General features: G+C 42.6%; 1 long non-coding RNA gene across 1 annotated transcript in view; it reads right to left on the bottom strand.

Moving 5' to 3' along the window:
* The window catches only part of LOC106558700, a 45573-nt gene extending 22205 nt beyond the window's left edge, over window positions 1-23368 (bottom strand). The window contains exons 1-2 of the long non-coding RNA XR_005357579.1: window positions 23230-23368; window positions 8910-9023 (exon numbers count right to left, since the gene is read on the bottom strand). This is a non-coding gene — a long non-coding RNA (uncharacterized LOC106558700). The remainder of the gene's footprint in view (window positions 1-8909; window positions 9024-23229) is intronic.
* Window positions 23369-24166: the final 798 nt, after the last annotated feature.

Below are 24166 nucleotides of genomic sequence, written 5' to 3'. Positions count from 1 at the left end.
CATTTACTTTGACCTCACCCTATTCTAAAAGGGCATGGTACAACTTTTGAAAGTATAACAGAATTTTTTTAATGAATAAATGAGAAATTTGAATGAGGGAAAAATAAAGTGAGAAAAAGTAAAATGAACTCAAGGTACAGATTAAGATTCAAATGCCTGCCACACAATCTTACTAGATGTGAGCCACAAAATTTGACTCTCAGCTTTCCAGCTACCAAAGCAAGAGAGAGGCACAATCAGTTGAGTAATCCATAGTAGCCCTACATTTGTTTGTGTGTTTGTTTTTATCAACTATTTCTGAAGCTGTCGTCTGAGGAATTTCTTTCTCTGGTCTTCATTGAAAGAAGTCATGCAGAATTTAATAAGCAGCTTAGAGGGAAGGATCTGGTTTGAACATCTGCAAAATACCCTATTTACTTCATTTACTAGCACAACAGGTGCATTGTTTAGGGTCATTTAATTCCCAAAATAGATAAACACTATGGCAGTCTTTAGGGAGGAAGAAGTAGGAAGCAGGGAGCAGAGGACATCAAACAGAGAAAGAATCACTCATACTAAAATGGTCAGTGAATCCCAATTAACAGAACCCCAAAAGGTGGGAACCCCAACATCTGGCAAGGAAGTCCCCAACGTAGAGAAAGAGCAGACTATGGAAAGAGGAGAGAAGTTCTTCAGTCACAGGCAGACATTAAGAGGAAAAGGCACAGTACCAGAAAATAGAACATAGAACCATACAGAAATAGTCCCACTAGGACCTTCAGGATGTCAAATTCCCTATGATCCCACCCTTCCTTTAAAGGTAAAGGAACTGAGATCCAGAGAACACAAGCATCTTGTCCCAATGTCACACAGCTGATGCACAGTGGACACCCTGTGACTCTATTTAACACTTCAGGTGATAGAGAAAGAGCAGACCAGCAGGGCTTCCTGCATGGTGGACTTGGGTCTAGAGCCAGAAACACAAGGAAATGACCAATAAAGCAATCACTTGGATAGAATAATGCTTCTTTTCCCCATTTATTAAAATCCCAACTAGTGCTGTGATATATAGATATGTTCACGAGTAATCTAGGAGAATTATGGGGACCACTGGAATGCTTACTACATATCAGGCAGTCCACTGACCATCCTCCTGGCAGGATCTCAGCGAATCCCCGCAGCATCCCAGGAAGTAAAGTGAGTAGTTTGTTTGTTTGTTTGTTTGTTTGTTTGTTTTGTTTTGTTTTTTAATGAAATTGAAAGACTTTATTCACGACTATTGCAACAGGGGAGAGAGAATCCAGCAGAGACAGCCAGGCCGCTGCCAGGAAGCAGAGTCGGGTCGTGGACAGGAAGTCACTAGGGGCAGATACCGAGGAGGGGGGATCCTTGCTAACACTGGGTGAGGCCCCGTGGAGCAGCCTGGCTGCCACTGGGTCAAGAGGGCACCCTGTGTCTGGATTTGGAGGTGAGGGGCTCCGTCGGGGTCAGGGCAGAGCAAGCAGACCAGGCCGGGGTGGGCAGATGCAGCAGGGACCTGACATTCTCTGAGGAGGGAAGGAGGCTGACTGGGAGCAGAACCAGTCCTTGTGGTATGTCTGGAAGACGGCGGGGAATGGGGGTGGGGGGTTGGGGGGTGGTCCCCTACATTTCACACACAAGAAAACAGGCGGCAAGGTTAAAGGATTTCCCCAGCATCACAGAGTGGGTGGGGAAAACCAGATTTGAACACAGGTCCATTTGATTCCAAGATGTGTGTTCATTCTCCAGCCCAAGAAAGTATTTAACCTTCAATTCCAGGAAGCAAGAACAAAGGAGATGAGCATTCGTCCAGCACCAGAACCGATTCATCCAGCTTTAAGAGAGCTCCACAAAACGGAAAAGGCAGAAGCAGGCTGTGTGACGCAAATGACCCAGCAGCAAGTGCACTCCAGGTCGGGCCTATAATTCAAGTTCACGGTGCTCAGTGCTCCCCGGTACGACAGGGAATATCCAGCCCTGTATGTATGAACAATAAAGACAGCACTGGCAGGGAACCTGGTCCCTTCCGGGTCAGCCCACAGCAGGAGGTGGCTTGTGAAGCTGCCTGGAGCTCTGACCCAGGACTCCGCGCCCTGAGTGCAAGCTGCCCGAGTGGTAAATGCACTTGCCTTGAGCCACTTCCCCGCTGCAGTTTCTCTGCTGGAAGCTTCGGCTCTGCCCTGAGGGCAGTTCTTATTGGACTTTGGTGCGGTTCCTATTTCACAAATCAGAGCTTAAACCTTCATAAGAGAGTATTGATTTGTGCTATCAAAGCAGCAAGATTCTAGAGCTGGGCACTGAGGGAGTCTGGTCCTTTTCATCAATATTTTCTTACTCATTAAAGCAGATGTCTGATTCAAATTTTGATTTTCAGCCAGACTCAGAGACTGAGAATCAGTGTGCTGATTATGCTGTCTTTACTGGGCAACAAAAATCTGTCCATCTCTCGCTCTCTCCTTTACCCTCTCTTTCTTCTTGTGTCTTGTCTAGTCTTGATGTTCAAATTCAAGCCCTGCTGATTTTCTGCCACGGTTCCCTTGGGGAGATCCAAAGGGTAACCTCCAACCCAGAGCAGAGGTTAGCCAATCGCCAGTGTTCCCAGGCTCTAGGGATAGATGCCTCATCATCATCCCAGCAGGTGATTTCTGCCCTAATGGGCTGCTTCAGTCATCCTTTTCAGCCCAGAGCCCCGAAGATTTAGGGGTCTGAACAGATAAAGAGCAGTGAAGAAGATCCACAAACTCATCAAAGGATAATTCATGAGTCATAGCCCAAATGCCCTCCTGGGAGTGATCTCTCCACCATTCCTCTCAGACCTCCTGCCCACTTAGGCAGCACTGCACAGTGCAAAGAGCACAGGATTTACAGCCATTCAGTCCTCATTTGCATCTTCAGCTCAGCCTACTTGCTAGAAGTGTGACTTCGGGTGAATAACTGAACTCCGGGTCCATTTTCCTCAGCTGTTAGACACGGAGAGTAATCGCTACCTCATGCAGTTGGCATAGAAGTGAAATTAGACAGCATAACTAAATAAACCAAGTGTTTCTCATAATCACATCATCATAGTCCAATGGTCACCCACAGTATCATCAGCACTGGCACACAATAGGTTCTCATCAGCACTGACACATAGTGGGTTCTCAGAAATTGTGAGTTCTCCCATCTTTCTCTCCATTTTAGTTCCTTCTCCCAGCACCTCCACTCACCTTTTCTCTTCCTCTGAGCCCATTTTCTGGCCCCTTTCCACTGATCTACTTCACACTTTTCTCCTTCTCACCATCCTCCCCCTGCCCCAACTGGACTTCACATCAGAAGCTGTCAGCACCAGAAGGATCTAAGGGAATTATCACTTCAAGCTGAAGGACAGGCCCCAGATCCCAGCTACTCCCCCGCACAGCCACAGGTGGCACTCAGGGCTCTGACTCCCACCCTCTAGCATCCTCATTTTGTTCTCTTTTCAGAGCTGAAATTCTTGAAAGTGGCAGCTTCCCAGAAGTTTCAGTAAATTTTCCAGAGAAAAACCCCAAAGGGCAGCACAAAAGGCCTTAGTGGGATGTGTCTGAAAAGAATTTGTTTCGCTGATATTAAAAACAAAAATAACTAAAACACTTCTCACTTAAAACTCTGATATGGTGGTTCATCTCAGTTAAACTGTTTCAAATCTAACATATATTTTTTTAATAAATGTGAACTTTGGAGTGCCTTCCGTCCCCCATCTCACATGACTAGTGTGCTAAAGCCAGCTCACATTGGCCTGTGAGAACCAGTTATTGGCATCTCTTTCCAACTCTGCATTCAGTGATACCACATTGGTAGCCAGAAATTAAAATGGTGGGAATATTTACACCCCAGAAATTGGCAACCACCACAAAAAGGCTGGGTTTTTCATTTTGTTTTTTGTTTTGTTTTTTTCAGAGAACCAATTGTCAAACATTTAACAGCTCACAGTTGGATAGGTTCTCATGACTTTTGCACTGATTCTCAGACAGCCCTCCCTTTGGTTTAAGGAACTTTTAAGTTTATTTTTGCAATAATTATTTCATACAGTAATTCTACAAGCTCTGTGTGCACATGGTCATGAGTTTAGGTCTTTAGAAACCTATATTTCTCTAAAACACCGATATTTCTTCAGTTTATCTATCTATCATCAGCTGGTCATGCCAGAGGCTTTATTAACAATCAATCATATAAATTTGTTCTGCCCTAGTTCTGTAAAGATGAAGGTGCCTGCTGGGCCACTGGCACATCAGCATTAGTTTTGTTGATTCAAATAGAGAGTATAAGATTGTGAGGATTTTAGTCCCTGAGAATCTCTGTGAGCTGCTATTGGCATCATGGAGCATTTCATTGTTCATACCCACATTCAGATAGAGCTCATTTTCTCCAAATATTATACTACGTGAGCAGCCAAGAGGCCATATATACACTGGGCTCTTAAGCCATACTATCTGGGATTGAATTCCAGCTCCCCCACTTACTCAGAGTCTCCTCAATCTATCAGTGCTTCAGTTGTAAAATGGGGGTAATAATAGTACCACCTCCCTGAGTGTTGCAAGGGATTAAATGAGTAAGTGATAGCAGATGCTCAGAAAAGTGACTGGCATACAGTAAGTGCTAAATAAGTGTTCACTATGAGGAAAGAATGGAGATAGAATGTTTATTGCAAGGTGAGAGATTCAAGCACCAGATTTTAGCTGAGTGGCTGGGGATGAGGTTGGGAAGCACTGTTAGAGGAAAGATTTAGACTTTTGCTGCCAGAAACCTCAGTCAGTTATGGAGAGACTCCCCGAAGCTCTGTGCTAGGAGAAGCTCCTCCTGTCCTTACTCCTCTTTCCCATGGACAAATCGGGGATCTTCTAACTGCCACAGTTGGAGAGAATGGAGCTACTTTTCCCCATTGGGGACAAGAGTTCACAGCCTTAGTCCTTATGATGAATTTGAAGGGTGATGTCCACCTGCAGATACCACCGTGGGCCATGCAACAGTAGATGACCTATGGGTTAGGTACAATTCCTGCCTGAGAGCCCCACTTTTCTACTCTTATGACCCTCACAGAAGGCCAGGTGGGAGATTCACAGCAGTTAAAATTCACCTCTATTGTAGTCATCAGGCTATTCCCCAATATTCTAATTCTTCTTCTTCTAAGACATGGTGGGATCACACTTCCCCTCCTTCTTCTATTTAGGTCAGTGTCTACATCTTATTTTGGACAATGAAATGTGAACAGAAGTGGTATGTCTCCTCCAAACTTCAAGAGCCAATGAGTAATTTGCCTACCTCCTTCCACCTGCCATACTGACTAGAAACATTCCAGATTATAAGGTTTCATCAATTTTTATGCCCAAGTGAGAATAATCCAGAGCAGAATTCCCAAATTAGGGCAGCTCCGGTGGCGCAGCAGTTTAGCGCCGCCTGCAGCTCAGGGCCTGATCCTGGAGACCCTGGATAGAGTCCCACGTGGGGCTCCCTGCATGGAGCCTGCTCTTCCCTCTACCTGTGTCTCTGCCTCTCTCTCTCTAGCTGTGTCTCTATGAATAAATAAATAAAATCTTTAAAAAAAAAAAAAAAAAAAGAACTCCCAAACTACCCACAATCGATACAGAGTAAAAACAAGATAAAACTTCATTATTTGAAGCAACTAAGATTTTGGAGGTTGTCTGTTGCTGCAAAAAGTCTATCCTATCCTGACTGATACAACCTGATTTCCACTCTAATTTATACTTTAAAATATTAATAAGGTCTTCTTTCATTTGTTATTGGTAACAAATTACTTGTGAAAACAGATCTCAAAAAAAAAATAAAGTTTAAAATCACTAATTTACAGAAATAAAATTTATTATCTACAAGATTCATGTTAATTCTTTCCTAGAAATTCCATTTATTTAGCAAGTTAATTAATCTTTGTTTTCTTTGTCCTTTACTGGACAAGGTGTTCCATTTAACCTTAAAATTTCTATGCTTTAATTCTGTTCAAGATGCACGCCTGAAAGAATTCAAACAAAAATCCTGCAAATGCTGAACAAAGGAGAACTCTGTAGAAGAAATTCAGTGGTGGCAGAAGTAGAACAGCTGCTTCAGCACTTGCTGCCACCTTCCCCCTGAAATATCGCTTCCCTTGCACCACCCTCATTTTTATCCCAATATTATGACTCTAGTCCCCAAGGATTCAAGTACCCCCCACAATGGGATTTTTTTTTCGTGGACCTAAACCTTTTCTTCTCAACAGAATTGATACAAATTTGGTATTTTCAAAATAATTTTTCTTGAAGAAAGATTTTTCAAAAGTAAGTGAAAATAGGGGCACCTGGGTGGCTCAGTTTAAGCATCCAACTCTTGGTTTCAGCTCAAATCATGATCTCAGGATTGTGACATGGAGTCCTGCATTGGGCTCCATGCTAGGCATGGAACCTGCTTAAGATTCTCTCGCTCCCTCTCCCCTCACCTCTCTCCCTCTTTCTTCACCTCCCTCTCAAATAAACAAAAGCAAAAAGTGAAAATAAGCAGTATAATGTAAAATACAAACAGAATATAACTATTTTTAAAAAAAAATATATAACTAGCATTGAAAAAAAAAAAAACTGCTCAGAGCATCAGCAATGCAAGTCATTAGCCTTTGGCTCTAGTTTGGCTGGCAGTGTTCACAGGCCCCTGGCCGAACTTATCCTAGTTCTAGCTTCCACACAGGGAAAACCATCTCATCTCTTACTACGTGACCACAACCTAATAAACATCTTGCTACAATCAAGGACAAATGCCAGAACCACTTTCCTTGAATCAAATGTCTTTGGTCCTCTAACATTCTCCCCTTCAGACTTGATTTTTCTGATTCAGGGACACCACACTTACAATCCATTCACAGGATAGTGGGGACAGGCGTCCTTAACCTCCTTGATGAATCTTGCCTTCCCAAGCTCAGGTTAATAGCATTGTCCATCTCTATAACTTACTATGTCACTGGCGCAGTGCAGTAAAAATACATACACATGCACACCATGTATGCTCATCATACTGAAGAAAATTATTTCATCTGATCAATATAATTTTCCAATATTGAATCAACATATATATTTACAGTGACTGTATTCTGATAGAACATCTCAGTTAAGAATATAAGTTATGAGCAAATATACAGGGTTAAAATCTCTGCTCCGGCACTTCATGGCTTGGGAACCTCAGGCAAATTACTTAATCTCTCTAAGCATTGGCTTCCTCAAGTGTAGACTAAGGATAATAGTAGTACCTACCTCATAAGACTGATGTGAGCTAATGAACACAGACTGGGGGAATGCACATCAAGCAGTTTAGCACAGTGCCTAGAATACAGGAAGTACCCAGCAACTTTTAGCTAGTGGTGGTAGTGATGGCAGTAACAGTAACAACATTACATCTTAAATAAAATGAAGAGGATCATTGTCTCGTATTCCATTATCCCCATATTCCTATTGTAGCTTCCGTAAATCTTCAGCTTTTGTCTAATAAGTGCCTGACAGAGTGGTTTTTAAGTTCTTTAGAAATTCAAAGCATTTGAGTAATTATCACCGATTCTGCAATATTACCCACATCATAGACAAGACATTACCTATGCCCCAGTGCTCCAGAATTATTCAAATATGCTGATCCAACAGTGATCCTACCCTGGCATCTTCACGGAGTAAAAGGCTTCCCTTATTTTCTGCCAAGCCACATCATCCACTTGCTTGAAACTCATCCAGATTTGGTCCTGCATTAGGAAACACATAAGTGCCCCCAAGAGAATTCAAGCACTTAAGCAAGGCACTGAGCAATTAAACTTTGTGGACTACTTTAGAAACAGAAAAAGGGAAAGAAAGAAGAGGAGTCATAGATAGGGAAAGGAAGAAAGGGAGAAGCAAATGTAAGTGGTTCAGCTGGGCTTGGGGGAGATAGGAATGTGACTACCCATTATGTGCTTCCGTTGGAAGGAAGTCAAATGTTTTCACTGAAAAGCAAGCAGAAAGCTTTCATAATTTAGTACACAGGAAAACTCACAAATTAAGGCAAAGAAGTTTCCAATGTAAACAGGTGCAATCACATCCTATATATCTCAGCTGTCATAAATCTGGTCTGGTCTGACTGCAAGAGGCAGGCTGATTGACAACTTTTGGGTCTTCCTGGCCAAAAAGCTCCACTTAGAAGATCACATCTCCTATTTGGCTTTTTCTATTCTGACCTAACCTGGAAGCCTCTGAACAGGAACTGGACTGAACTTCCTCTTTGATGATTGGCTCATCCTCCAAAGATTCCTATCTCTGTCCCAGAAGCAGAGCTCCAAGAAAAGGTCCCTGCTCTTAGATCTGCTGCATCTGATACGTGGGCAAGAGGTCAGATATGCAGACCAAACAAACTCTTCAAGAACACATTATCTGAGCATTTACATATACCCGTGTTAAGCACTGTGGGAAATACATAGCCCCTGCCTTCCAGAGGCCCACAGTCCAGCCACTGGTGGGGAGGAAATTCCCCACTTCATGCTCTCAGGGTGGTCCCACAACTTTACTCCAAGCCCAGTCTATTCTAGCCTACACCGATTTGCATCTCTTTCTTGGGAACAAGAAAGGAATTTTCCTATTTCATTAGATACTAGGGTGAAAGGGAACAAATTTAGTCATACCCTAGAAATAAACCAACCAACTAAATCAGACTTCGAAAGAGGTAGATCCAGTAACAAGACACAGAGCCACAAGTTCAACAGCTCAAAACAGCAAAAATATATTTACCTAGAAGAAATGAGTACCAATGATGGTGGTCCCTTTTCTCAAAGTATCTTGTGCTTAAAAGAATAAAAAGAAAAAAAAAGAGAAGAAAAGAAAGAAGAAAAGAAAAAAAAAAGAAAAGAAAAGAAAAGAAAAGAAAAGAAAGAAAAGAAAAGAAAAAAAGAATAAAAAGCTTACCTAAAGCCCAGCTGGAAGCCAGTGGGGTCCAGAAAAGAAAGATGTGCTATACCATAGGACTCTCATTGCCATCCTCCAGAAAGATCCATGTAGATCCATGTGTTTCTCCATTGCCTAAACAAGAGAAGAATGGCCAACAGAAAGTCTTCAGATTAAAGAACACGAGTCACTTTTGAAAATTTGTCCTAATAATTCAATCTGATGGTCATCTATAACTCTCTAAGAAATGTTTATATCTCATGTGTCTGAGACTTTGGGGCACCATTTGAAGATGATTTCCATTATATTATGGAACATTTTCCCTTTTGTCCAGTGGCATCTTTCTGATGTACTGAGATGGTCTCTATAATTCTGATGAGAGGTGCCTGGGTGGCTCAGTGGTTAAGTGTCTGCCTTTGGCTCAGGTTGTGACCCCAGGGTCCTGGAATCTAGTCCCACATCAGGCTCCTCACAGGAAGCCTGCTTCTTCCTCTGCCTATATCTCTACCTCTTTCTGTGTGTCTCTCACAAATAAATAAATAAAATCTTTTTTTTTTTTAATTCTGATGAAAACAGACCTCCAGGAAAATCCACAGATAGGGTTTGGAACTGTCTTCTGAACCAATTAGGTCTTTCCTAGTCAATCATCATGTACCATGAACCTAACTAACTAGAAAACTAATCAGAAGTGACCCAAATAACATCTTTATCTCTGGGTTTGCAGTGAAATTCTTCAGGATCACTAACGATAAGAGCTAACATCAGTGGAATATTTACCATATCCCAAGGGGAAATTAAGGCATAGTGTGGTTAAGTCATTTACAACTGGTCAGTCACTAGCTTAGTATATTTGGATGAGGGTTTAAACATGGCTGGAAAATAGACCAAGGAGGCCGACCTAGCTGCAGAGCTTTTATACTAGCCATGTGCTCCAGGCTACACCCCCATAAACTGAATGACCATCATCAACTGTCACCTTATGCTTCTATCAACCATTTTCTTTTATTCTGAGAGTCCACTACAATCTAGTTAAAGATTAAAAGCTTGTCAAGCCTGCAATGATGATGTTTTTTTCCCTTTTAAATGTTTATAAAGATAGGGCAATAACACATAAGAATCTGGCTCAGTTTTTCCATAGCATTGGTTCCCATCTCTTTCTACATATCAAAATCATTTAGAAGTATTTTAAAAAAGAAAAAAAGGCTTATATACAGGAAATAAACTCACAGATCCTAACTAAATGAGCCTGAGGTGGGTCCTTAGAATGAATAAATTTTTAAACATTTTCCAGGGGAGCCTAATGTGCAGCCAGGATGAGAACAGCTTCACATTACAGGATGGGAAACCCACATTCCTCTGAACACAAAGGGATATATAATCTCTTTCACCTCTTCCCCCCCGCCCCCGTCAGTTCAATACCCTACTGCCAGATGGATCTGCTCAGACTATATCATTCCTCTACTCTGAAACCATCTGTAATCCCCACAGCATCAAAAGTTACATTCCACATCCTTGCCCATGTCAAAGGCTCTCTACACTGTGACCTGAGCCCATCTTTCAGGTTCATATCCATATCCCTGAGTGATATTTCCACTCCTGCTAAGTTGGTCTGCCCTCAAACCCCAGCTTCTTATACTGTGATGCAAAGCAATTCAGTTCTTGCTTGCTCCACCCCTCAACTCACCATCAGTTCCACCTTGTACATCAAGGAATTTTGATTTCTCACTCCTCCTTTCGTTCTTTTCCCAGGATCCCTTCTTCTTAAGAGTCCCTGAACTGCTCAGAAGGCTGGCAGTCAGTTTTTCCTCTGGCTCAGGAACTTCTTCAGATCCTTCCCTCCTTAGAGAGCTTTAGACCTCTCACTCATTGTCTCTCCTTTGTTCTTGAATCCCTTGGTTTTGCACCCTGCTCCACCTTTGAGGACAGTGCCTGCTTGATTCAAAGTGGGCCTCAGACTGCTTACAGTAGTTCTCATTCCCCTTTGTTTCTAAACACAGCCAACACAGCCAAGAAGGGCCAGAGCCCTGCCCTTCACAAGAGAGGGCATATCAGAGAAAGCTCCATGAGGGTAGGGGTCTTCGTCTGTTGTGTTCATTTAGGTGTCCCTAAAACAGTGCCTAGAAACAGGCATAGCAGTAAATATTTGTTGAATGAATGAATGAATGAATGAATGAATGAGGACATCCATCATGACCTAACCTGATGATGATGAATCATTTCCACTTTGTAAAGCAAATCCACTTGTGTTGGGGGAAGATCCCTTATTTCCACTTAAAACTATCTATCATGTGATTAATTATTTAACACAGTCATAATAACCAGAATCCTGATTAATACTATACAGCATTTGTGTTACCCTTTGTGCTTTTCAATGCATTGTCCCATTTATTATCTCAGTCCATCTTCATAATAATCTCATTTCCCTCTCACAAATGAGAAATGAGGCAGAAAGGTAGCAGGACTTGATCAAAATCACAGAGCTAGTTGAGAGCAGTCAGGATGGAAATCGGGACCCCATCTGCCAGCCTCAGGCTCACCTCATGCTGCTGCTACAACAGTGCTGGTGTCACAATTTATCGAACGCACAGTGACATACATCACCACTAACCTCCTCACAAACATACTGTATTGGCCAGGGTTCTCCAGAGAAACAGAACTAATGGGGTATAGAGAGGGATAGACAGATAGGAAGAGATTTATTCTGAAGAACTGGCCCATGTGATTATGGAAGTTGAGAAGTCCCATGATCTGCCTGCCGTCGCTAAGGTAGAAACACAGAACAACAGGTGATATCATTTCAGTCCAAACCCAAAGGCCTGAGAACTAGGGGAGCCAATGGTGTCAACTCTCAGTCCAAGTCAAAAACCTGACAACCAGGAGATTCCACGTGAGGGCAGGAGAAAATGGATATCCAGCTGAAACACAGGAAGCAAATTTTCCCTCTGTCCACCTTCTTGTTCCATTCAGGCCCTCAATGGATTGACAATGCTCGTCATATTGGGGAGGGCATCTTCCTTCTCATTCAGTCTACTAATTCAAATGTTAATCTTTTTTAGAAATACCCTCACAGACAGCCTCACAAGCAATGTTTTGCTATCTGGGCACCCTGTGACCCAGTCAGTTTGACACAGAAAATGAACCATCACATCTGAAGGGATTGGAAAGATGTTGATGAGTTTCATTCAGAGAACAAAGGTAGAACTTAGGTAACAGGTACTTTGAATCTCTATACATTTGGGGTGTTCACAAACAAATTCCTATCAAATTAAGATAAGGGAGAAAAGCTATTATTATTGAAAACCACAACAGCCCTTCAAGGAGAGAGGACCTGGTTAAAGAAAGGAGTGAAGAGTCAAAGCCCTCTCGTGAACCAAGGCGGATCGGGTGGTGAGTTAGAAAGGGCTTGCAAGCCCTGAACTGCTCTGTCAGGAATCTGAAAGCAGCTTAACTAAGAACTTCTGGCTCAAGGAGTCTCAGGAGATGTGGCAAACTAGCAGGAGGAGCTGCAGTCATCTCAAAGCCTAATCGGAGCTGAGAAATCCACTTCTAAGCTCATTCATACAGTTTTTGCCAGGCCTCAGCTCCCCATGGGCTGTCGACCAGAGGCCCCAGTTCCGAGCCACAGAATCCTGTTGATCAGGATGTTCACAACTTGGCAAACGACTGTGCCCAGATCAGAGAGAGGAGGGAGAGGGAGGAGGGAGAGGGTGAGGCCGGCGAAGTGGGAGGCTCGATCTGAAGGAGGCACTCATGAGACCTCCCCCAGTTCCAGGCAGCAGACAGCGCCCAGTCAGAAGCCATAGTCCTTTCTTTATAACCTCTTCTTGAAAAGGACATGTGTCTTCTTAGTCTGTCCTCACAAAATACCATCGCTTCCGCCACATGCTGCTGCTCACAGGCCGCCCTGGTGCTACGTGAGGGGTCCCTACAAGGTATGAATTCCAGAAGGTAGGAATCATTGGGACTCCCTCGGAGACTGGCCACCCCACAAGTTATTGAGTCTTCAGATCACTCTGCGGAGGTTCATTTCCAAAATCCCACCTGGATTGGATCAGATGGGAGGCGGTTACCAGGAATTCAGCTAAAGGGGCTCCATCTTTACAATAGCCTGATCTATTTAACAAAATCCTTTTAACAAATGACTGTGAGGCAGGCACCTCCTTAATTAACTGACTTCAGAGGAAGATAATGTGGCAGTTCGTCCAGGAGTTAAGGGCTTTGAAGTCAAGCATTTGCATTTGAATCCTGATTCTGCTGCTCCGGGGCTGTGGGATCTTGGACAAGCCACTTCCCCTCTCTGAGCTTTGCTCTTCACCTCTGGAAAAATACTACCTCTTAAGGCACTCGTGAGAATTCCATGATAGAACTCATCCCTTTGACAAGCATTTTCGAGTACCTGGCTCATCATCAGTGCTGAATTAAATGCTTGTTAAATTTAATCTAATTTAATCTAATTGTCAGTGGTTTTCCTTAAATAAAACAGGAGGACATTAGGAATTATAACTGAGGGACGCCTAAGGGGCTCAGTGGCTGAGCATCTGCCTTCGGCTCAGGTCATGATCCCGGGGTCCCAGGATCCAGTCCCACGCCGGGCTCCCTGCAAGGAGCCTGCTTCTCCCTCTGCCTGTGTCTCTGCCTCTCATGAATAAGTAAATAAAATCTTAAAAAAAAGAAAGAAAAAGAAAAAGGAATAATAACTAAAAAGCTTTTGCACACTTTATAAAATGTTTTCTCCTTATTGCACCACTTCCTTTTAGTCCATTCATTTAATTGTCCTAGGAATCAGTTTCCTTCTCCATGAACTATAAATAAACTGTAAGGAAAATTAAATGTGGGGCTCACTGAGGAGCAAGGAAAGCACCAGGAGTGCATAGAGAAAGGGGGAGTTTTTAAATAATTAATACTGCAAGACATTTTATGTTCTGTTGTCTCTCCTTTTTTGTTCTGTAATTTTTTTTATTTTATCCTAAGTCCAGTGTAGTTAATTGTCCTGCAAAGTTATGATATCATCATTGTTCCATCTTCTACCACCTAAGATTATTAGAAATGAGCAGGAATGTTTAAAGAGCAGCTTTCCCCCTACCTCGGCCGGAATATCTGAGAGTGTGATAGGAAAATAACGGAATAATGGCTTTTTGATGTGAAGAAAGGCTTTCTCTATTGTTCTCTTCCCACTAACCATCAACAGGGTCTGTAGAACTCCTTAACCTCTCTGTCTTGCAGTCCTGCAGCTGTGGCTAAACTGCATCACTGAGAACCACTTGGCAGGTGCACATTTCCGAGCCCCGCCTCCTGCAGTCCCCGAAGCTCCATGCTGGCTCCCATGGTGGGAGAAATCCAGAAGGGAGAAACAGCTAGAGCAAGAGAAACACAGAGAATGAAGACACGTATTTTAACATCTGATATTGGGCAATCAAAGACAGAACAAGCCATTACTGTCTACAGTTAGAATATGAGCTCTGATACAAAGAAAGAAACCAGTCCAGTGTGCTCGAGTAGACCAGCAGGAGGCAGGAACTGACACAGGATGTTCAGGATGTCAGATTTGGAGCTGGCAGGTAGAGGGGAAAGGAGGAGGATGAAAAAAGAAAGGCTGGTAACGTGACAGGACACCCCGGACTGAGGACAAAGGAACAAGTGAGAAATGCCAAACGCATGTCCTAGAGATACTAAAAATCAGTGATGATGGACATTCAGTCTTTGTTTCGTTTGTTTTGGGGATTTTTTGGTTTTTTGATTTTGGGGAGTTTGGGGGTTTTTAACATTTAGCCTTGTTTCCTAATCTTCTGCAGGCAATGTTTTCCATTATCCCCAAACACTTAAAAACAAACAACAGTCTACCATTCATAACCCAAACAGCATTCTATTGATTTTGCTTTTAGAAATTACAAAGAGGGATCCCTGGGTGGCGCAGCGGTTTGGCGCCTGCCTTTGGCCCAGGGCGCGTTCCTGGAGACCCGGGATCGAATCCCACGTCAGGCTCCCGGTGCATGGAGCCTGCTTCTCCCTCTGCCTGTGTCTCTGCCTCTCTCTCTCACTGTGTGCCTATCATAAATAAATAAAAAATTAAAAAAAAAAATTTAAAAAAAATAAATAAATAAATAAAAGAAATTACAAAGAGGAATGGGAGGCAGTGTCCACGAAAGTAGAGAGGACAGTGACCACAGGATTCAGAAGCACCGATTGGAGTAGGTGACCACACAGAAGCAGGTTACACCGGGGATGACTCGAAAGATATAATCCCTGCCTCTGGGATCCTCAGAGGTATCGAGGAGAGCACTAGCAGACCCCCCACAATACTTGAGATGGGGTTTATTTAAGCACTTAATTTCTATCACAATAAAGGGTGTTTTCATAAGGCCAGAGAATTCCAGAACATCTGGTTTACAGATGCATGTATGCATAATGCACATAGTAAAAAATATATGTGTGTACATACGTGTGCATATGTATACACACATATATGTTTGAAATGACTTTCGATAACTACATAGAGTTAAATGATATAACGTATATATAAAATGCCTACCACAGTGCCTGGCACACAGTGTTCATCAATAAGTATTACTTAAGCAAGAGGATGAAAAAAGGTATCTTAATAACTGATCCTAGGAAGAGCTTTTGTTAAGAACAAGGCATTGAGGCGAAGCTGAAACTATGGGCTGTGGTTTTAGATGGGGTAGATTTCCTCTCTAGGACATGTAGCAAGGCCTGGAGACATTTTTGGTTGTTGAGCTGGGTGAGGGGGTGGGGAGGCAGGGGGCATCTTACTGGCATCTGGTGAGTAGAGGTCAGGAATTCTACTAAACATCCTACAATGCATAAACACACACACACACACACACACACACCAAAGATTTATCTAGCCCAAAATACCAACAGTTCCAGGGTCAGCCAAGGAGACAAAGCAATAAGTGTGGCCAATAAAGTGTTATGCATTAGAGGCAAACAAAACTCATCAACAGAGAAGAGGTAAAGAAGCAAGATAGGACACGAGGAGGATGGCTGAATAATATACCAAAGATGCTAGAGGACTTTTAAGAACTAAATGTCTAATCATTTAAAAGTGTTTTCACTGTTGTCATCCAAATCTCTTCTTGTCTCCCCAGACCTGCAGTAAAGGCTGCCACACACAAAAACCCAGGGACAGCAGATTGCATAGGTGATGGTGTGATGTGTGTGAGTACGTGTGTGTGTGTGTGTGAAGTAAGGAAACCATCTGAGTCTCACATCTAGGTCAGAGTAAAAAGACCAGTGTCAAACCCAAAGAAGGGACTAGGAATTATGTGGAGATGGAAAGCCAGAACCAAAGGGACCTGTGATCAAGTAAAGAACCTAAGAATTGGAAAGAGCATAATTCTGAACCAAACTTTATCTGATCTTAAGGGACGTGATTTCTTAGCTCCCATATAGATTATAGTTCTTCTAATTATATTTTTTAATGTCAGTTCATTCCAAAAAGTCATTCTCAACCACCTCTCATAGCTATTGTGTGAAGTCCCAGGCTACAAGCACCATTTGCTTGATCTGAGAGATCCCAACTTGCGCACAGTAAACATCTGAGCAAGCCCACAGAAGGATGATCAAAAAGGCAGCACTCCTTCCAGATTGGGGTTTGAACTTCCCTGAGCCCCCAATGGGAATGTCCCACATTAAAGGGTCACCTAAGATGATGCAAATACAGACATGAAGCAAACTTTGAAAAGAGAAGAGCATTAAAAAGAAATGTGGAGTTCTTATTAACAGGAAAAGAGATAAAGTACTATTTCCTTTGGCACGGTGCCATAAAATCAAATCTGGTCCCTGGGTAGAGAAGGTGACAAATGTTGCTATACATTAAAAACATCAACCAAAAAAAAAAGTGCAGAAGCAGCAGCTAGAAAGCCCCTTTGGACAATTGCAGAACCGCTCCTAGGAAATGACAAACACTAACTTGTGAGGCACGAGAAGGTTTGGGGCCAAAGATCAGTTGGCTAACAACTAGGGGAACACAATAAAACCTCGAAATGATCTGCCCTGAGAGTTGTGACCACTATGTAATGGAATTTAGCAATAAGAAATAAGGAAAACAATAAGAGCTTTCCATTTGCGGTGGTATGAAATTCCTGACAGCTCATCTAACCCCTTGGTGTCCAGATCTCCGCAGTCACTTAATGAAACAGTGGTTGCCCAAGACCAGAAACACTCTGTAATAATAGCTTCTCTGTGAACCACGAGTCAAAAGAAATAGATACAGCCTGACACCCAGCCTCTCCTCCAAAGAGGTTTTAAAAAAATATAGTGAAGGCTAATGCTTCCTCCATCCAGGCCATGCACATTTTCCAGACAAGATCACAAGGCATATTCTGCTTATTGAGTGAACTGAGTGCCAATCAGCAAAGAAGCCTCATCATTTAGTCTAGCTTAACAGTTATATCTGTAATTTGATCGTGCCACCTCTCCATCTTGATGGCCAATAAAGGTGGTGCTTCCTCTGACATATGGAAACTTAACATGATTAAGGGAAAGAGAAAAAGAAAGAGTTCAAATTCTCTGATTCAGCCCATCAGTTATCCATCCCAATCGCCATTCCTCTTTGTTGTGACAGACTCACTGCTTCTCGATCATATGGACAATCCAGAGAGAAGGTGGTCAAGTTCTCTCTGAGGTCATCTGCAGGGCAGTGGAGGGAGGGTCACCCAAGCTCCCGGTTCTATGGGACTATCATAGGAACTGAGACAGTTTGGGACAGCCATGAATGGCAGCCTCCAGGAACAATGACTGGGCAGTTGGAGAAAGCCACTAGGAAGCAACAACAAAAACAGACTTCCCAGGGCACCTGGGTGGCTCAGTCGCTGGGGTGTCTGCCTTGGGTTTGGACCATGATCTGGGGATCAAGCCCCACTTCAGTTTCCCTGCTCAGCAAGAGCCTGCTTCTCCCTCTGCCTCTCCCCCTGCTCGTGCTCTCTCTCTCTCTCTTTCTCTCTCAAATAAATAAGCAAAATCTTTAAATAAACAACAAACAAACAAACAGATTTCCCTGGAGCACTATTCCAGGGCCATATGTGTTCTCTATTACTGTTGTAGCAAATGAACACAAATTTAGTGGCTTAAAGAAAAATACCTACTGATTACTTCTGGTTTCATGGGTCAGATACTCAAGGAACTCATATATTCTGCCTCCAACAGGTGCCTGGCATCACCAGCTCTGGTGGAGCTTCCTTCCTCAAGGCCAGAGAAGGGCTTCCTTTTGCTATGTATCTCTTAATCTCTAGTCAAGCACTTGCACACCCAAAACCCCAAATTAGAGCCAGCCTCAGACTGCAGGAATCACACTCTTATAAGAGTTCTGTGTCTGTGTTCTGAGGATCAAGCCAGCTGGAAAACAGGCGCACCATCCTGTTTGCCTCTTCACATTCTCTTTGACCATCCTGACTCCTCTTAGCAAATATTCATTTGTTGACTAAATGAATCTCCCTAAACTCTTGCCCCAAAAGCAGATTGTTCAGTTGCTATTATAGGAGTACCATCTCTCAGCACACATGTACTGAACACTGAATAAGTAAATATATAATACAAGCATAAAATGAATGTGCCGGTCATCAGGATATTGTCTTAGCTCCAAACCTGTCTTTCTGTGCTCTGCCTTTTGATGTTGATGCTGGGATTTCTGAGAACTACACAAAGTTTCCTTTGGCAGTGGACAGAGGCCGCTGGGTTCTGCTAATAAGGCACAGGAGGAAGCCTAGAGGACAGGAGGAGAGCATTACTTGCTCTTCCCAGCACTGTCACCCCATCAGTGACCCCTCACTCCCCAGCAGCAGCAGCTAATCCCAGCTTCCATCTACTTTTGGCACTTCCAGAACACCCTCATTGTGCCCTGTCAGAGGTGCTAGGGGCTCCTCAGAAATCTGAGTCCCAGCATGAGAGACTCATCCTCCATGTTTCTACGTTCTGATAAAGCCAAAATTTTTCCTTTGTTACTAAGCAGCAGTGACTCCTTGCAGTTACGAACTCTAGATTACCTCTGAGTTCCCTGCTTACTATTTCAGCCCACCAAACCTGTGTGACCAACTCTCTGTATTAAACTCCCTCCACTGAAGCAGCTAGTGTGGTTTCCGTTCTCTGATTAGATCCTGACTGATAAAGCCTACATTAGATATACAGAATTCAGACTAAAAAAAAAAAAAAAAAAAGGATCCAAAATTATAGAGTTATTCAGAAAGGGTGACTCACTCAAGGTCACAGCTGGTAGTGCCTGGCCCAGGACTGGAGTCTAGGCCACTCGAAATCCAGTGGCCTTTTTGACACATCTGCAAAGTACCACATGTGTGCTCCTGAACTCAGAGGCAACAGGAGATGATGTTCTGGGCAAATTCTTGGTTTCATACCATTGATATGTTCGGTCCAACACACCTCTCTTACCAAGCTATTTATCTACCTACAAAGAAAGAATGCTTCAGTGATAAGAAACCCAATGTGCTATCCTATATCATGTTTATTAGAGGATTCAAAAGAACTAGCCAACTAAAGCCAAAGTTGGCAAAAGGAAAAGCTTTTAGTTCCAGGTGCCTGTCCTAGAGAAAGAGAATCTATCTAGCATTTATCCCTACTATCTTTTACCCTCTGTTGGGAAAGTCACCTAGCTCTGAAAATGGAGGAGGAGAGGAACAGGGATCAGGAAAGAAAGTAGAAAGATAAATTCTCCTGTCTTTCAGAACATCCAACTTGCCTCGAGTCATTTTGTTCATTCATCTACTATGTGTCTAACTCTATGCTCAGGTATTGTGGCAAAATTTAAAGAAATACAAGATTCCTTACGCTCAAGAACTTAACTAGTTGTAGAGACAAATCTATATATACAAATATATTTGTACTGTATACAAATATAACAGAAAATCCTAGAAGATAGCATGTAAGCACATAGGAAATAGGGAGGGGAGAGGAAGGGCCACCAACAGAAAATACACACTTTGGAGACAAAGAGAAAGAGCAAAGTACACAGAGTTCAGCTTGAGCTCAGACAGAAGAACAGCTTGGATTTGCCTTGGTTGAAGTTCTCCTGAGCCAGGAGGGAAAAGCCTGGAGGAATCTCAGGGAGATGAAAAGAGGAGACTGGGTCTATAAAGAGGAATTTGATTTTCTGAATGAAAAATTGATCTTGAATACACAAATCGGCAGAGGAAATGTTATGTGGAGTGCTGCCACCAAAGCAGTTTTAGGAAGTGTCATGTTTCCCTGGCGTATTAATTTCGTAAGGCTACCATAAACATGGTGGCATAGAACAATAGAAATGTATTCCCTCACAGTGTGGAGAGCAGAAGTCCTAAAGCACTGTGCCAGCAGGGCCACACTCCCTCCGAAGGCTCTAGAGGAGACTCCTTCCTTGTCTCTTCCAGCTTCTGGAGGTACCAGGAGCTCCTCTGCTTGAGGCAACAAAACTCCAGTCTCTGCCTCCCTCTTCCAGTGGTCTTCTCTCATGTCTAATGTCTGCTTTTTCTCTTTCCAGAACACTTGACACTGGAACTAGGACCCAAAAGGATTTTCCAAGATGACCCCATCTCAAGATCTTTAACTTTGGGTTAACCCAAAAACAAATTTGGGTTTCTACAGAAGGTCACATTCAAGGTTAGTGGTGGAGACGGGAGGGGTGTGTGGCTCGAGGCAGGACATGGACATATCTTTTGGCGAGCACTATTCAACTGGTGTTCCCTGTAACCCATTAGTGGTGTAACTGGTGTTCCCTGAAACTGGTTATATTTTCACTTTCCCAGACCAGGATTAAATAGTAGAAAACCAAACCTCAGCCAATCCTTTCCCTCTTTCCTCCACTACTAGAGAAAAGTTTTCCTCGCTAACATATATGATAGTAGCTAACATTTATTGCCTTATTTTCATGTGTAGGGCACGCTGAAAGCATTTTGATACACTCTTATGTGAGGATTATATTAATTCTTCATAAAAGTCCCACAGGGCAGGTACCAGCTTTATCCTTATTTTACAGATGAGGAAATAAGCACAGAAATGTTAAGAAAATTTGCCCCAGGTCCCATAACTGATAAGAAAATTGAACCAGGATTTGAACTCCATCAGCCTGCACTTTTTTTTTGACAGATTTACTGAAATAAGATTCACACAATCTAAGATTCACTCATTTAAAATATACAAGTCTATGCTGTTAGTGTATTCACAGAGTACCACAATTATCAACACAATCAATTTTGGGATGTTTTTATCACTCCAAAAGAAACCTCACATCCCCTTAGCTGTGACCTTCCCAACCACCACTCTCCAGCCCTGGGCAACCACTAATCTACTCTCTATAGATTGCCATTTCTGGGCATTTCGTTTCCATCAATGGAATCACACAAGGGGATCTTACATGACCAGCTTCTTTCACCAAGTGCAATGTTCTCAAGGTTCATCCATGTTACAGCATGTATTGTACTTCACTACTTCATATGGCCAAGTGTATCCCACTGTGTGTATACACTACATTGTATGTATCAACTCATCAGTCAATGGGCTATTTCTACTTTCTGTTTCAGCTTCTGTACTATAGTTCCTTCTGTAATCAGAAATAATTCTCTCCCCAGAAGGATCCATCATCATGAGCCAAGAAGCTCAAATTACTCTAGAGAAAAAGCTTCTGGGAGAGTCACTCAGAGGCTGTCATCTAGAATACATGGAAATCAGTCATGAAGGACAAATTCTCTCATTTGGTATTCCTTCTTTAATATGTTCCCACAATCCCACCTATAATTTAGCTCATCCTTGTACTCACCCGATAGCCATGAATACCACAATCCTTTATTAACTACAAGCTATGTTTCAGGCACAGCAAGACCCAAAGGCCCTATCTGACTTCCTCAGGTCCCACATTTCATTGAGAGCAGAGCCGGTCAAGGAATTCATGTCCTTGTGACCACTGCTCTTTCCTTTGCACCATAGGGTCTCCGTTACCTGTCTGATTCCCTCATCCTGCAACCTTCACTTCTCCAAGGGTGGAGAGAATAATTAATGAGCCCCCACTTCCCTTTCACTCCATTTTAAGGCAATTATCAACTCGTGAGGAGTCTTGTTTCACCCAAACCCTTCCACTTCTCCAGTGGGGTGGTAGTAGACACATAACAACTAACTCTCCCCAAAGAAATTCTGGATTTGTAGTATTTGGGGATTTCTCTAATTTCAAGTTACCAACATACTGATACTGAATGGGGATTGAGAAGGAATGCATAGGAGCACACAGTTATATCGCATTCCCACCATCTAGGAACATTAGATGCAATCATTTCAAGAGCATAGATAATAACAATTGTAATAAAATACCCAGGAAGTGAAACGTTGTATTTATTACCTCTATAAGAATATATTTTACTTAAATGGGGCTTACAGAATTTAATTTTTAATGACTCTTTACCAAGTAGCTCACAAAGTGCCTAAAAATCTAACAGTCAGCTCTTGCCAGTGAGTACAGCTGGATATAGCCCACATTGGACTCTTCCCTTCCCAAATTACTTTCTTAAAAATCCCAGACATTATGTCATCTTCTCCATAAACACCACGACATGCATCTCTAAAAGATAAAGACTCTTTTAAAAACAGAACCACAAAATCATTATCACATAAAACAACTATAATAATAATTCCTTACTAATCCCTAATATTCTCTAATTGGCATGTAAATTTATAATAGTTTGTTTAATTCGGGATCCAGATAAGGTCCATGAACATTTCATTGACCGATATGGCTCGGAAGACTTTTCATTCATAATCTTTCTCTGTTTCGCTCTTCCTCCCTCTCTTTCCATGCAACTTATTTGGTTATTTGGTGAAGAAATGGGAGAGTGGTTTGCCCTTTTTGTTTTCTTCACTGGAAAAAGATCTAATCTAAGCTGAGCTCAGGACATCTATACTATAAAGTGCAGAACTGCTCTGGGAATTCCTTTCCTATGAGCCCTTTTGGCCTAGCTCCTCAGAGTGGGTGTCTGATAGTTCATGCCCAACGGAGCCCTGGCCTTGAAAATCCTAGCCCTATATTATCAAGATAGGGAGGGGTTTTTTTAATACTAAAAATATGTTGAAAAAAAAAAACAAGAAAAGAAGAAAAACAAATATGTGTTTGGAAGGTTAAAATAAAGGTAGCATCATCTAGCTCCCACCACCTGCTAGGGAAGAAAATGCCCACCCCCACTACCTGTTCCGCCACTACCAACCCCCCCCGTTGCTGTCTGGCACATTCCAAAAACAGGCAGCAGAAGCATGGTTGTGAGGCAAAAGAGGGGCTGACTAGTTTGAGAAAGAACTGGCAGGTGATGATAGAAAGTTCTGTCTCACTGAGATCTCGTTAGAAGACACCAACCTTGAAACTTCAGCTCTCTCCTTTCCCAAGGAGTTGTGTGTGGGCTGCTGGGCTCTCAGCACTAGTTGTCACCGCAAATGCTGCCTGGCAGGAGCAAGAAGCTCAGGAATCCCTGATGTGTTTCTGAAGGTTTTCAAAGAAGAGCCAACTCTTCTGCATTTTTTCTTCCTTTTTTTCTTCCCAAATATAGTGCCAGGAGTGAAAACTTTGCTCATCCTATTTCCTAAACTTGGCAGTTATGACAGTTTTATTGCAGTGCCTTATTAAAGCCTAGTCATAGATTTACATAATTAAACCTAGGTCTGCTTTTCTCTCCCCTGCATCTACATCTGTCACTCACGACAGTGTGGCATGGTAATTCCATCCCCTCTGTGTGAGAACCTGAAGGCTCAGGGTGGCATCACCCACCCCCCCACCCCCTGCCCGGGTCCCAATGAATATTCTCTGATGGAAACAGAGATGATAAGTTTCAATGATGAGTGGAGATAAATGGCTTCCCACCTTTCAGCAAGAAGCTACTGGGCTTTTTGCATCTAGAGCTGAAAGGGACCTTGAAAATTCATCTGATATAGGAGTGGCCAGCTGCCAGCTTGGGTCTGATTTAACCCATACAGTTTTTAATGTGATCCTTGCAATTTGTTTGCTTTTAATTTGAATTAGCTATCCATACTTAAAATGGCGAGAGTCACATAAAAAGCCACATTTGGGGCTTTTCTTTTAAAAAATCATTAATGGTGGGATGTCTGGGTGGCTCAGCAGTTGAGCATCTGCCTTTGGCTCAGGGTGTGATCCCGGGGTCCAGGGATTGTCCTGCTTCTCCCTCTGCCTGTGTCTCTGCCTCTCTCTCTCTGTATGTCTCTCATGAATTAATAAATTTTTTAAAAATCTTAAAAAAAAAAAACATAAATGGTGACTATACTTAGTGAGCACTGAGTAA

This window comes from Canis lupus, chromosome 4 (assembly GCF_011100685.1).
Source record: "Canis lupus familiaris isolate Mischka breed German Shepherd chromosome 4, alternate assembly UU_Cfam_GSD_1.0, whole genome shotgun sequence".
NCBI lineage: Eukaryota > Metazoa > Chordata > Mammalia > Carnivora > Canidae > Canis > Canis lupus.
The sequence above is the reverse complement of the archived record's forward strand: the minus strand, read 5'-3'. Positions and strand labels throughout refer to the sequence as shown.